Raw genomic sequence first — 13034 nt, forward strand, 5'->3', positions numbered from 1 at the left:
TCGTGCTGAGAAGCAACTGAACTGGAGGGAGATGAAATATTATCTTCCCCATGTATGTAATTTAGCTTGGTAAGCCTTCAGGCAGTGGAAACCACAGATTTGAGGATCCCATGAGAGGCTGAAGAACCTGTACATTTGTCTACCACTTGGCAGGCTTTCCCTAGGGGGTACCCACCAACCTCCTGTCCCTTTTGTGGAAGAAGCAACAAAATATGGTGGTTAAGAACATGAACTTTGGAGCCAAGCTGCTTAGGTTAGAATCCTTTCTGTGCCTCAATTTCTTCATCTATGAAATTAAGATATAATGATAGAGAAATTTTTTAATTTTGCTGTGAAGTTTAAGTAAACATGTGTCCTATTACAGGCTAAGTTCTGGTCTGGTTCATATCTAATGTCAATACCTTGTTTCTTTCTTCTAGAGCTTTCCATCTGTTTAACATAGTTAAATACTTTCCTTATTTAAAAAATTATTTTTTAGATTTTTTTTTTTTTTTGCCATGGGGTACATGTGCTCACCAGAGTAAGAGAGAAAATGAGAAATCACATTTCAGAGGGGATGCCCATACTGCCATCCCTTCTCCTCCATTTTCTTCTATGGATTTTGGGTGTGCATGCACCTATGACTGGCATGTTTTTCAATCTACTGGTCTTGGACTCAAACTACTAATGGGCCAAGTGGGATACAGTGCCTTACCCAACACACTACCTGCTTGGGCCTCTTTATTTATTTATTTATTCGTTTATTTATTTATTTATTTTTAAGAATTATTTTTTATTTAACTTTATCTATTTATTTATTTTAATTTGACCAGAGAGGAACAGAGTGAGAATAAGAGACAGATAGATAGAAAGTGAGAAAGCAAGCTGCCAGGTCTGAGACTCAAACCTTGGTTGGCCATGTTAGAGTCCAGCACCCTTAACCACCATGCCACCTGCTGGCCCACTCTTTTTTATTTTTAATTTGCCAAAGTTTGTATGCACTCACTTACTGGAGAGCAATGTGAAGACTGTGAGGGGAGAGAAGAGAAAGCAAGAAAGTATTTGCCACAGGGAATGGTCACTCCGCAATCCCTTCCCCTCCATTTCTCTACTTGTTGGGATTTTAGACATGCATGCACATACACACTCTCAGACTGTTTTTCAAGACCTCAGGTCCAGGATTTGAACTACATAGTTGGCCATGTGGAAACCAGCTGCCTTAACACCAGGCCATGGACTGTGGCCCCTGTTTAAATATATTCTGATACAGTTTGTAGAATGCCAAGACTGAGATTAAAGTGATTAAGAGCACAAGTGTTAAGGTAATATAGACTTGACTAGAATACTGGCTCTGCCACTTGTTAACTCCATCATCTAAGTTGACCATTTCCAAGTCTCAATTTTCTTATTTGTAAATTAAACATGAAGTCTGTTTTTGAGGATAAGTGGGAAAGTTTAAAATGATTGATGGGTGTAAAGTGTTTAACATGATAAACTGGCAGAGCAAACAAAACAAACTATAGAGCTATTATTGAACTAGAAGTTAGTTTAGGTATTTAGTTGAAGAAATACATTTTATGAGAAATCTATATACCTACTTATCTGCCTATCCCTTTATCCTCACCCTCCCCACTTTCTCAATTTTTCAAGTAGCAGCTAGACCATTCCCTCCATCTGCCTCAGGGAAGAGATGTGATGGTAGAAAAAAAAAGACAGTATTTTTTTTTTAATCTGTCCTGGAGGCAAAAGAAATGACTCAGTATAGACTATCAATTAGGTGATAAACTTAATGATAAAAGAGCTAAACTTCCCATACCCTGAGGCAGTCTACCTCCCATGGACTGTGTTGAAGAAATGATGGATGAATAAAACCTGGTAAATCCCAAAGAAAGTGGAGTCCAATGTCCTGGTCAATGAGTCAAGCCTGGGAGAGTTAGTAAAGCCCCTTGACTTGCAACATCTGAAAGTACTGGTGACTTGTTTTTCATTAGGGAGGGTGGACTGAAGTAGGAAAAAACCACCATAAGAAAGTGTCTCCATTCTGTATTAAGGATAGCAAGGCCTAGGTCACATCTTTGAGACTTTATATCTAGTAACCATTAGAACATGGAAGTAGCACAGAAAACCATTGGCATTAAAGAGACTTGCCGGTGAGAGTAAGAAATGCTTTAGCTCTAACCTGTGTAGAGTGACCACAAACCACCAATTGGAAAAAAGATGACTCAGTGTTTGTCATTTATGAACAGATATTATCAGGAATTAGATACCCTCTGATGACCTCCTACCCACAATGAGTCTATGACACCAAATAAGTCTCCTAACTTAGAAACAGCCTAGAAAAAGAGGGGTGTCTCAAAGAGAGAGAGAGAGAGAGATATTACATTACATTTCTGCAAGTGAAGTTGAATTATAGAAGAATAAACAAATTTATATTTCTTGCACAGCCAAATTTGTGCAAGGACTGGAATTACTACTGCTACACAGATGGGTAAACTAAAACTCAGGGAATTAAAATGAATTGCCTCATGTCACACTGTCCTCTGATATCCAGCAAAGCTATTTCAGCTCTCTCTTAACACATAATTGGAAGAAAGACTTGATTTCATTTTTTATATCTTTGCTTACCGATATAGTCTTAATCCTGGGATGTTATGGCATAACTGACTTTCAAACCATTTTTATCAGGGATTTTTTTTAAACAAAATATTACATAGAATCCCAATATCTAGAGAGGGTAAACAGAGTTAACTTTGATTAAAGTGCGACTGGCTATTGCCTATTTCCTTTAAACAACTTTACGGGGCAATAGAAGTCTAAAGAACTAGTTAAAGCTAGATAGTGGAAAGGCATTGTTCAAAGTGTAGACACCTGAGGTACATCAACTCTGATTTTTTACTAGCTGTGCATAGGGTAGTATACCACGCTGCTCTGATACGTAGTTTCTCCCTGTTTTTTGATGAAGAACATAATAATCTACAAAGTATTATTTGTAGATCAAATTTTTTAAATCACTTGAATATGTATCAAAATTTTAGATCACTGAAACCCTGTCTGCTCAATTTATCCATTGTTGCTTAGCGTTATACAAACATTGCGTATTGTTACTCAGCCCTCTTATTTGTCCTCTCAGTTAATAAAAGTGCCCAATGTCTATTACTACTCTTTCCTAAAATAGCATTTGAATATACAAACACTAACCATAATCTTGATATGAAGAGTATATTATATTAGACCAACCCTTCCACAAAGAACTACAAAAGCTAGAAAAACTACAAAATATAGCTATTTGAAGACAGCAATGTCATCAAGGACTTGAAAGATCATAATTTTTGGAGGGAGAAAACACACATTGAAGTAAGCTTGTATTGCTGTCTACTATTCCTTTAAGGAACTTTACCATAAATAAGTGACCCAAGGTCAAGGAAAGTCAAGAGTATAATGGTAATTCAGAGCTTTCAGTAGTCATGTGAGTCTGGATGGTGAAATTTGGATTTCAGTGCTAACAAGGAAGCCAAGCCATAAGGAGTCAAAACATTAGAGAAAAAGGTGGTATAAACATAAAAGTTCAACTTTGATTTTTTTTTCCCCCCTAATGTTAACCACTTCTAAGGCTGAAAATGGTGGGAGTCAGAGAAGTCAAATAGAAAATAACAGTTTAGCAAAGCTATTGTCAATCTCATGGTGCTTGGAAGAAAAAAACTAGAGTAGAACCTGGTAGGTTAGAGTAACCCTAGGGATTTATGTAGAGTCTTTATGTAGAGTCTTTCCATTGAGAATCCTGAAAAATACACCCTTGAGAAGAGTGAAACTCTGCTTTATGACAAGTCATAATCTCCAGGAAATCTGCCTGTATCCTGATACTTACCAATATTAACATAAATGTGAGCTGGAAGAAGATAATGTTATATAGACCCTATAAAATGTTCTTCTCATATATAATGCTAGGCAAAAATAGCTGAGCTGACCCACTACCACCAAATATGGTCAAATATTTGAAAACCAAGAGGGGAAAATTAGAAAATAAAATGTATGCAGAAATAATTTGGATGCTGGAGTTCAAGTTCAAGGATTTTGATTTTTTATTAATTTGCTTAAAGTTTCCTTTTTTTGTTGAGGAAAACAGTGAGTGAGATAGAAACAGAGATAAAGACAGAGACACAACACCCCACCAAGGTCTTGATGCCTTTTCAAGCCTCAGTCAGCTTGATAGTCTTGATGCCCTAACCTTAGTCAGCTCTGGATCACTGTCATATGCATGCCTGGAATACTTTGGAGTTTACTGAATGCAAATCCAGAACATTCCCATGTTGGTCAGCCTTAAAGAGCATCATATTTTACTGTTGCACTGCCATTCAGTCTCTCAAGGACTTCAGTATAAAAATGATTAATATATTTAAGAAAATTGGGGGCTAGCAGATAGGATAGTGGTTATATCACTGGATTCTCACATGGCCAACTGTGGTTCGAGTCCCAGACCTGTGGCTTGAAACTCTCACTAGGCGTAAGACTCTGGTAGGACAATGGAAGAGAAGAGACTGCAATGTGGCCATCCCCACTGGGGGGTGATTCCTCATTTCCCCTCTCACTGTCTCTGTCTCTGTGTCTGTCTCTGTGTCTCTCTCTCTCTCTCTCTGGTAAGTGCACGTGCCCAAAGGCAAAAATGTCTACAAAAGAGAGAAAGAGAGAAACAGAGAGAGAGAGTGAAAGAAAGGTGACAAAATAAATCTATAAAATATAATAAAACATAAAATATACTATTTTAAAGTTTAATAGCAATATAAGGAACTCATTAAATATATTTATTGTGCATTAAACATAAAAGCAGAAAGGAAAATACACAGATGGACACACGGTAGGAAACTGTAAGAAACATATGGAACATAATGGAAAGTTCTAGTATAAATGTAATTAGAGTCACAGAAGGGATAGAAGTGTTTCAAGGGAAAGTAGCCAAAACTTGTCCAAAATTAAGAAAAAATATCAAGCCATAGAAGAAAATAACAGTGTGAAACAAAGACAGGAAAAATTCAAAGAAAACCACACCTAGTCATACCATAATAAAACTTCTTATAATCCATTACTAAAGAAAAACATTAAACAGACAGTGAAAAATAGACATTATTGTTTACAGGTAATTATCTATAAAGGAGCAAAAGTGGAACTCACAGCTGACTTCTCAAGAGAAACAATGAAGGCAAAGAGCAATAGAATGCAACCTGAAAGTGGTGAGAGGATATAATTGACGTGCTAGAATTCTAAATCCAGTAAATATTTGTTTTAAAAATGTCATTAGTGGGACCAGCAGTTAGCGTAATGGCTATGTTGCTGGACTCCCACGTAGTTGACCATGGTTTGCGTCCCAGATTCAGTGGCTTAAAACTCACACTGGGTGCGTGTGCATGAGTGCCCAAGATCCCGAGAGGAGAACGGAGAAGAAGGGATTGCAGTGTGGCCATCCCCCCAGGGGGTGATTTCTCGTTTTCTGTCTCTCTGTTTCTCTCTGTCTGTCTGGCGAGTGCACGTGCCTTATAGCAAAAAACTCTCAAAAAAAAAAAAAAGGCATTAGTAAAATATAATTTTCAGGTAAGTAAAATCTAAAAGAAATAATTATCAACAGAACTGTAACAAAGGAAGTATTAAAGAGTGTTTTATAAATAAAAGGAAAATGAGCCCAGAGAGAGAGATTTAGATGTTCAAGAATAAACAAAGAGATAAAAAATTGTAAATATGTGGGTTTATCTACGTAAGTAGTGAATAAATGATATATTGAAATTCAAAGAGCTTAGAATGTAGAGAGATAAAAGGCAGTAAAAATATATTTTAGAGAGAAATAAATGCAGTTACAGTTTATTTTGTCAAAATTTAGAAAAATACTAACTTGTGCTAAATTATAATGAGTCAAAGATTCATATTATAGTCTCTGGAATAAATATTAAATGAATAAAGATATATAACAAAAATATAAAAGAATAAAATAGCAAAATGATTCCAAGATTATAGAAAAAGAAAGCAACGGGGACCAACAATTGGTGTAATGACTATGTCGCTGGACTCTTATGTAGTCGACCGTGGTTTGTGTCCTGGACCCGGTGGCTTAAGCTCATGCTGTGTGAGCGCATGCCCAAGATCCTGAGAGGACAATGGAGGAGAAGGAATTGTGGCATGGCCATCCCCTGGGGGATGATTTCTCACTTTCTGTCTCTCTTTCTTTCTCTCTCTGTCTTTCTGGTGAGCACATGCACCCTAAAGCAAAAACCTCTCCAAAACAAAGAAAAAGAAAGCAACAAATTGATGATTTTAATACTAAAGCTGATATCTGTAATGTCTTTGACTCAGCACTGAAAATGAATAAACTTCAGCTACACTCAACCATGCAGATGAGTTTCACACATATTAAGCAAAAGAAATCTAGACATAAGTGGGTATTTCAGTGTAGAATTTCATTAATGTAACATTCAAAAATGAGAAAACTAATCTGTAACAATTTTACATGGGAGTTACTTTGGAAGGAAGGTCCCTGTGATAGGCAAGCTTCAGTTGTATTGATAATGTGCAATTCATTCATCCAGGGGGTAGTTGCAAGGATGTATCACTTTGTAAAAATGTCTTCCACTATACACTTAATATTTATATGTTTTTCTCTACATATAATTCAATAATATAATAACAGTAATAAAAGAGAACAGATAATGGAAATGCAGATGCTCCTTTGGTGTGGTGGATAAAGTCATCTGGGTAAGAACAACATTAGTACTCACTTTATATGATAATGTACAAAAAAAAAAACTGGTAGAACAATATAGTTGGTCAACTTTTGTAAAGTACCAGCATATATTTCCATACTGAACTCTTATTAAAAACAACCCAGAATCAAGCGCATATTGTAGTAGATAAAAAATGTCTCATACTCTTAATAACTTATTACAAGTCTAGTGAAGAGCCAAGGTATACATACCCAAAATAAAGAATGTTCCTAGTAAATATATATTAGAGAAAAAACTATATAGAAAATATTGTAATGTGCAGACACTATGAAAATAAGAGTAATCAGTGTTGGAGGACTAAGAGAAGAATCTACAGCGTAATGAATTGGGCTTTATATGGGAAATATCTCAAGCTTAATTTAGTAATGTAAGACATTAAGTTACCTTGGGATTTATATTTTGTCACAAGGATCCTTTGGGGGAAATTAGTTTGTCTGATTGTCCATAATAGGAAAGTTCCATTCTGTATTGCTTTGTGTGGATTTTTTATAGCATGCATAGTAGATAAATTAAAAAAAAAAAAAAAAAAAAAAAGAAAAGGATTCACAATTTATTTCCCTTGAACTCAGTAAGGAGGGTTTGGACTGAGTGGCATACGTGGTGGCTGAAAAAAATGTGCTTTGCCATCCTGGCTGCTCTGTGACATCACTCTGTCTCCCTGGGCCACCACAGAATGGCACTGAGAGTTTATTCCAGGCAGGAAAGACCAGAGGACAAACTTCAAAAGGACCTCTAGTGGCAGATTTTAAGACCAGAATTGTTTTTATTTATTTATTTTAAAACTTTGTTGACAAAAAGAGTTCATTTCCCCTGAACCTTTAAGCACCAGATGGGCCTGCACCTTCCAAGGACTCCTTTCTTCTTTAAAAGCACAATTGTTGTTCAGTTCCTCTCAGGTGCAGATTCATTAGCTCTTGACTGGCTCTCCTTGTTTGCTGACTACTTGTGGAAAAAGCCATTTACCCTGGTGAATGTCAAGGTTAGTGCAAACTGTCCTTGTCATCAGTCTCTCTGGCAGAAGGTCAGGGATAAGCTTTCCTCAAATGGGCAGCGTCAAACAAAGCCGAGATGGACTTAACTCACCAAAAGGAAGAAAGGCCTGCATAGGAGTTGATAAACATTCCTGTGGGCTTTAAGGACAAAAGATTAACTATTCTCTTGCCATTTCAAAAGATTCACTGGAAGATGCCTTATAGTATCTGGATATTTTAGAGCATGAGTATGATTATAAAGTATAACTAGCTATATCTGTCCATAGCTATTCTTATATCTATCTGCATATCTATCATCTACCTATCTCATTTGTTTAAACAAATTATCATACCTTTTTAAAGTTTTCTACCAGTTTAGAGAGAGAGAAAAAGAGAGAGAGCTACTTCAAATGGAGCCTTCGCAACAGTCTACCCTCAGCCTTAGCTAGCCTAGATCATGGTCATACACATTTCCACAGCATGTGCAGGGAGACCCAGGACATGAACCTGGGACCTTCCCATGTGGGTTCAACATCACTGAGCATTGTGTTACAGGTGAGCCACTGGGCTGGCCAAATTATTGTACCTTTCTAAGAGTCCAGTTTGGAAGTGTATCCCCTTATACTAGCTTTACTGTGATTGATCTTATTGTTAATTTTAAGTAACACTTCCTCTCAATTTACTTTTACAAACAAATGAAAATAGCATACGAAGAGCAACCACATTCTGCAATAGTTAAATTTTGATTTACTTTTACAGAACAATAAAATTTCAAAGTCGGAAGAATCTCAAGCTTAACCTAGGCCAATCTTACATCTGATACATAAATCTTTTGCAATAATTTTGGCCACTGTCATGCAATCCCAGGTGATCTCTGACTGAAACACACCTGCTTCACAGGAAGGCCATTCCAATGTAGGGAAGTTTTCATCTATTATCATTAGAAAGAAAGATTTGGCTTATACCTAGCTAAAATTCATCTCCTCATAAGTTTAACCTGTTAGTACAAGTTCTGCCCTCCAGGATGATAAAGAAGATCAAGCCTTCCTTAACACATAGCTCTTCGAATATTTGGAAGAATAATCATGCAGCATATAAATATTTTCTTCTTTGGACTATCCACTTCTTAGATGAAAAAACTGCCACACAAAGCACTTCTCTGTTTGTATTCCTCTTAATGATCATTAGTTTTTACAACATGTTCTTAAAATGTGGAATCCAGAAATGTAAACCATATTTTTTCAGATGATTTTGGATCTTGAATTCTTTATATACTTATAAGTAATATATATTTTATGTATTATATAATATATATTATTCTTCCACAGTATCCATTTCCACATGGATTCACTGAAGAGTCAATTAATACCTAGAACATTGTTTACCTAAGCTACAGCCAGGGCAGATTTGGTACTTATATTTTGTACTCCAATCCCAAGTCCAGACCAGGTATATGTTTTTAAATTAATGTATCAGCCTTTTAAATGATTCGTTTATTATTCACAATTGGCCACTGTTGCATTAACATATGAAAGACCATCGTAATCTTCCAGAAAATGACTGGGAACACTGTATACTACTCTCTTGGGTATGTTATTTGTTGGATTCCCTCTTAACATCTTTTCCTTAGAGTTTCACTGGGTACTTTCGTTGCTTTCTTAGAAAGTTTTTCAGAACTTTCAATCAAAACACCAAAATACCATCCTTTATATAATTTTAGTGACCTAAATACTTTTCCATTAAAATAAATCCTGCTTTCTGACCCAGAGATTCAGAATCATTAGAAATACATGTTGATTTCTTCTTATGGTTACACTTGTCCTACCTGACTGGAAATAGGACTTTTTTTAAAAGAATTATTTTATTTAACTTTATTTTATTTTATCAGAGAGCGACAGAGTAAAAGTGAGAAAGCAAGCTTCCAGGTCCAGGACTCAAACCGCAGTCACCCAGGTGGGAGTACAACACCCTTAACCACCATGCTACCTGCTAGCTCCAGAAATAGAACATTTTTAACAATAAGTGTGTTTTTTTTTTTTTTTTTCCGCTATAGGGCACGTGCGTTCGCCAGACAGACAAGAGAGAGACATAGAGACAGAAAGTGAGAAATCACCCCCCAGGGGGGATGGTCACGCCGCAGTCCCTTCTCCTCCATTCTCCTCTCGGGATCTTGGGCACACACGCACACACGCCCAGCGTGAGTTTAAGCCACCAGGTCCGGGACTCAGTCCGCAGTTGACTACGTGGGAGTCCAGCGACATAGCCATTACGCTAACTGCTGGTTCCCCAGAAATAGAACATTTTTGAAGTACTTCTCACATCCTTTGAAATTTGTCTCTTGTATATAATTTTCATTTTATTTTACTTGCTTGTGACTTTTCTAGATTATTTTCTGGAACTTTAATCCTGTAAATTTTCTTCCATTGTCTCTAGAATTCTTTCATATTGTATAATTAACTGAAGTATTAAAAAAAAAAAGTTTTCTTCTGGCAAGGTGACAAAGTGCTATTTATAGTACACATAACCGTTGAGTACTTGAAAGAGGAAAATTAACCTAGTATATTACAGGCCATTAGGACGATGCCTGCAGTGTCCATACCTTCTGGATATCCAGATGAAGTGCTATCTCATGTGACTTTTTTGGGGGGGAGAGTTTTTAAAGACAGAAAGAGACAGAAAGCGAGAATTCATCCCTCATTCTCCTCCATTCTCCTCTCGGGATCTTGGGCATGCCCGGCATGAGTTTAAGCAACCAGGTCTGGGACTTGAACCATGGTTAACTACATGGGAGTCCAGCGACATAGCCATTAGGCTAACTGCTGGTCCCTTGTGTGACTTCTTATAGACACTATCTTGTAAATCACCATGGCACACAGTTCACTTGTCTTCTACATGCGCTGCCTAAAGATGTGTTCTTTTGTTTTTTAAGAACATTTTTGCCAGAAGGCATGTGAACTGCCCAGAGAAAGATAGACAGAAAGAAGGAGAGAGGGAGAGGGAGAAGAAGATACTCCTCCATAAGACATGGTTCTGCAACAATCCCTTTTCCACCATTTCTCCATCTTGTTGGGATTTGGAGCATGCATGCACACATACCCAGCAGTTTTACAAGTCACAAGGGTAGGAATTCAAATTCTAGTCACCCATATGGGATCCAACTCTCTTAACCACCAAGCCATGGGGCTGACCCAAGACTAATTTCTATTTATGTTAGCCCAATGGCCCTACCCACCAACCACATTTCTCCTGTCTGAGTCTCTCAGTCTCTTAGCTATTGACAGTCCAGTGGTCTCCCCTTTCCACAGGGCACATGATCCAAGACCCCCAGTGGATGCCTGAAACTACAGATAGAACCAAACTCTACATATCTCTGTTTTTAACTCTATATACATTCCTGTAACAAAGTTTCATTTATATGTTATGTTAGGCATGGTACTGTACTCAACTATTGAGGGATGGTAGTCAATCACAGGTAACTGAAACTGTGGGTAAGGGGGACTACTGGGCTAGATACAGCATCTTCTTTAACAAGCTAAGTTTCAGAATACCAAGAACTTAAAAGGACTTTTATCTTGAGTATTATCATCTTCCAGCAGGATTCCTGGATCCCTATCTGCATGTAGTCTTGCCCCTGCTTTCACAGCCACCATGTACTCATTCAGACACGTAAGAACTTAAACCTAGGAACTTGCAATCACTTTTTAACAAGTTACCCTGTCTCTAGACTCAAACCCCATATCTATCCTATATGCAAGCACGAAATTTACATTTTCATTTATTGCCCAATTCAAAATCTGAGTTTTTCCAACACGTACCAGTTGCAAAACAGTTCTAAGTATAGAAAGATTTACTTTTATATTTTAACAAATACAGGTGACATTAAAAAATGTAATTTAAATCATCACTGAAATCCTTTATAATTCTTTTTTCTTTTTATTTTAAAGGAGTCTTCTCATTACTAATTTAACAAGAATGATCTGTTTAGAACTACACAGAACATCATAAGCCTGCCATGAAGGTATTTTGATTTTGATAATCCCAGGAAATGCATATAGATACTGAACTTGTCAGGGAAATATGAAGGTAAGAAGGATGAGAACAGTTCTAAACTAAGCTATTATTACCTTTTTTTCTAGTGTACCTTCATTGCTGCAAGGGCTGCACTAGGCCCCTCAGGTGCTGTGTGCAGAGTGCTCCCAGCATTCCTTCCCTTCCCCTCTCCTGCTGTTGATGGCACAGTCTGCACAGGTCGTGAGGGGAGAGACTCACTCAGAGACTGCACCTGCTAAGAGGAGGAAAATCAATTTTCATCATCCAAAAATACAGAACTGCTGGCACACAAACTATAGTTGTTCAAGGTCCCTAGGGTCCAAGGGGAGTCCTACTAAGAAAGACATATGCTTGGAATGAAAGTCAATACTCTGTCCATGTAACCGGAATAATAAGGAAAGTAGGGAATGAAGAGGTGGAGGATGGAATGTTCCCATGTAAGTCCCCAGTTCTACAATAAATACCAGATGGAATATAGAGCTGTTTTTGTATTGCAGTATTAGGTAGAGATCTTTCTCAGGATAATCTATAAATTCTTTGATATTCTAACCATTCTCAAATGTCAAATTCAGTGGAAAGAAATAACCTCTTTGCTATTCATATTTTACTCTGTTTACTACAACTCTTTACTAGTTTTTATTATTACACTTTTTACTGCTTTTTTTCTATTAGATGCTTTATTTATAACTGATATTTCAGGTTGGAATTTTATAATTTGATTCCAGAGATGACTTGTAAGAAAACACACAAGTATAGATTTGGATTCTTGAAATAAAAATATCTCATAGAGGGGCAGGAAAACTACAAATCCACATACCTACATGCAAGTGAGTGTTAAAATAATACTGTCACCAGTTTTTTATAATTCATATTTTAATTACACAGCAATGCACAAGCACAATTTTTTCATTGCTAGAGAACATGCACACATTCCAGAGGGACAGACATGGGGAGAAAGCACACGTTAATTGGACAAAGTCACACAGCAATCCCATCTCTTCCATTTCTCCACCCAGTTGGGATTTGGGGCATGCATACACACATGCCTGTATGTTTTTCAATCCATCAGGGATGGAATTTGATCCATAGTTGCCCATGTGGAATCTGGCTCTCTTAACCACTAGGCTATGGGGCCAGCCCCATGAATTCGTTTTATAAGTTAAAACATTATTTAGCAAGATAGAGTAAAGGTAAAAATCTTGGGGCCAGCCTGTGACATGGTGGTTGAGGCACCTGGAACTCACATCACCAATTGTAAGCCTTGAACCAC

General features: G+C 37.1%; 1 long non-coding RNA gene across 1 annotated transcript; it reads left to right on the forward strand.

Annotated features, from left to right (window-relative positions):
• The first annotated feature begins 7521 nt into the window (after positions 1-7521).
• LOC102475721 (uncharacterized) lies at positions 7522-12229 on the forward strand. The gene is made up of 3 exons (XR_336094.2): positions 7522-7722; positions 11659-11732; positions 11851-12229. It is a non-coding gene; the product is annotated as an uncharacterized LOC102475721 (long non-coding RNA).
• The last annotated feature ends 805 nt before the right edge of the window (positions 12230-13034 follow it).

This window comes from Tupaia chinensis, unplaced genomic scaffold, assembly GCF_000334495.1.
Source record: "Tupaia chinensis unplaced genomic scaffold, TupChi_1.0 Scaffold000622_1, whole genome shotgun sequence".
In the NCBI taxonomy this organism is placed as follows: domain Eukaryota; kingdom Metazoa; phylum Chordata; class Mammalia; order Scandentia; family Tupaiidae; genus Tupaia; species Tupaia belangeri.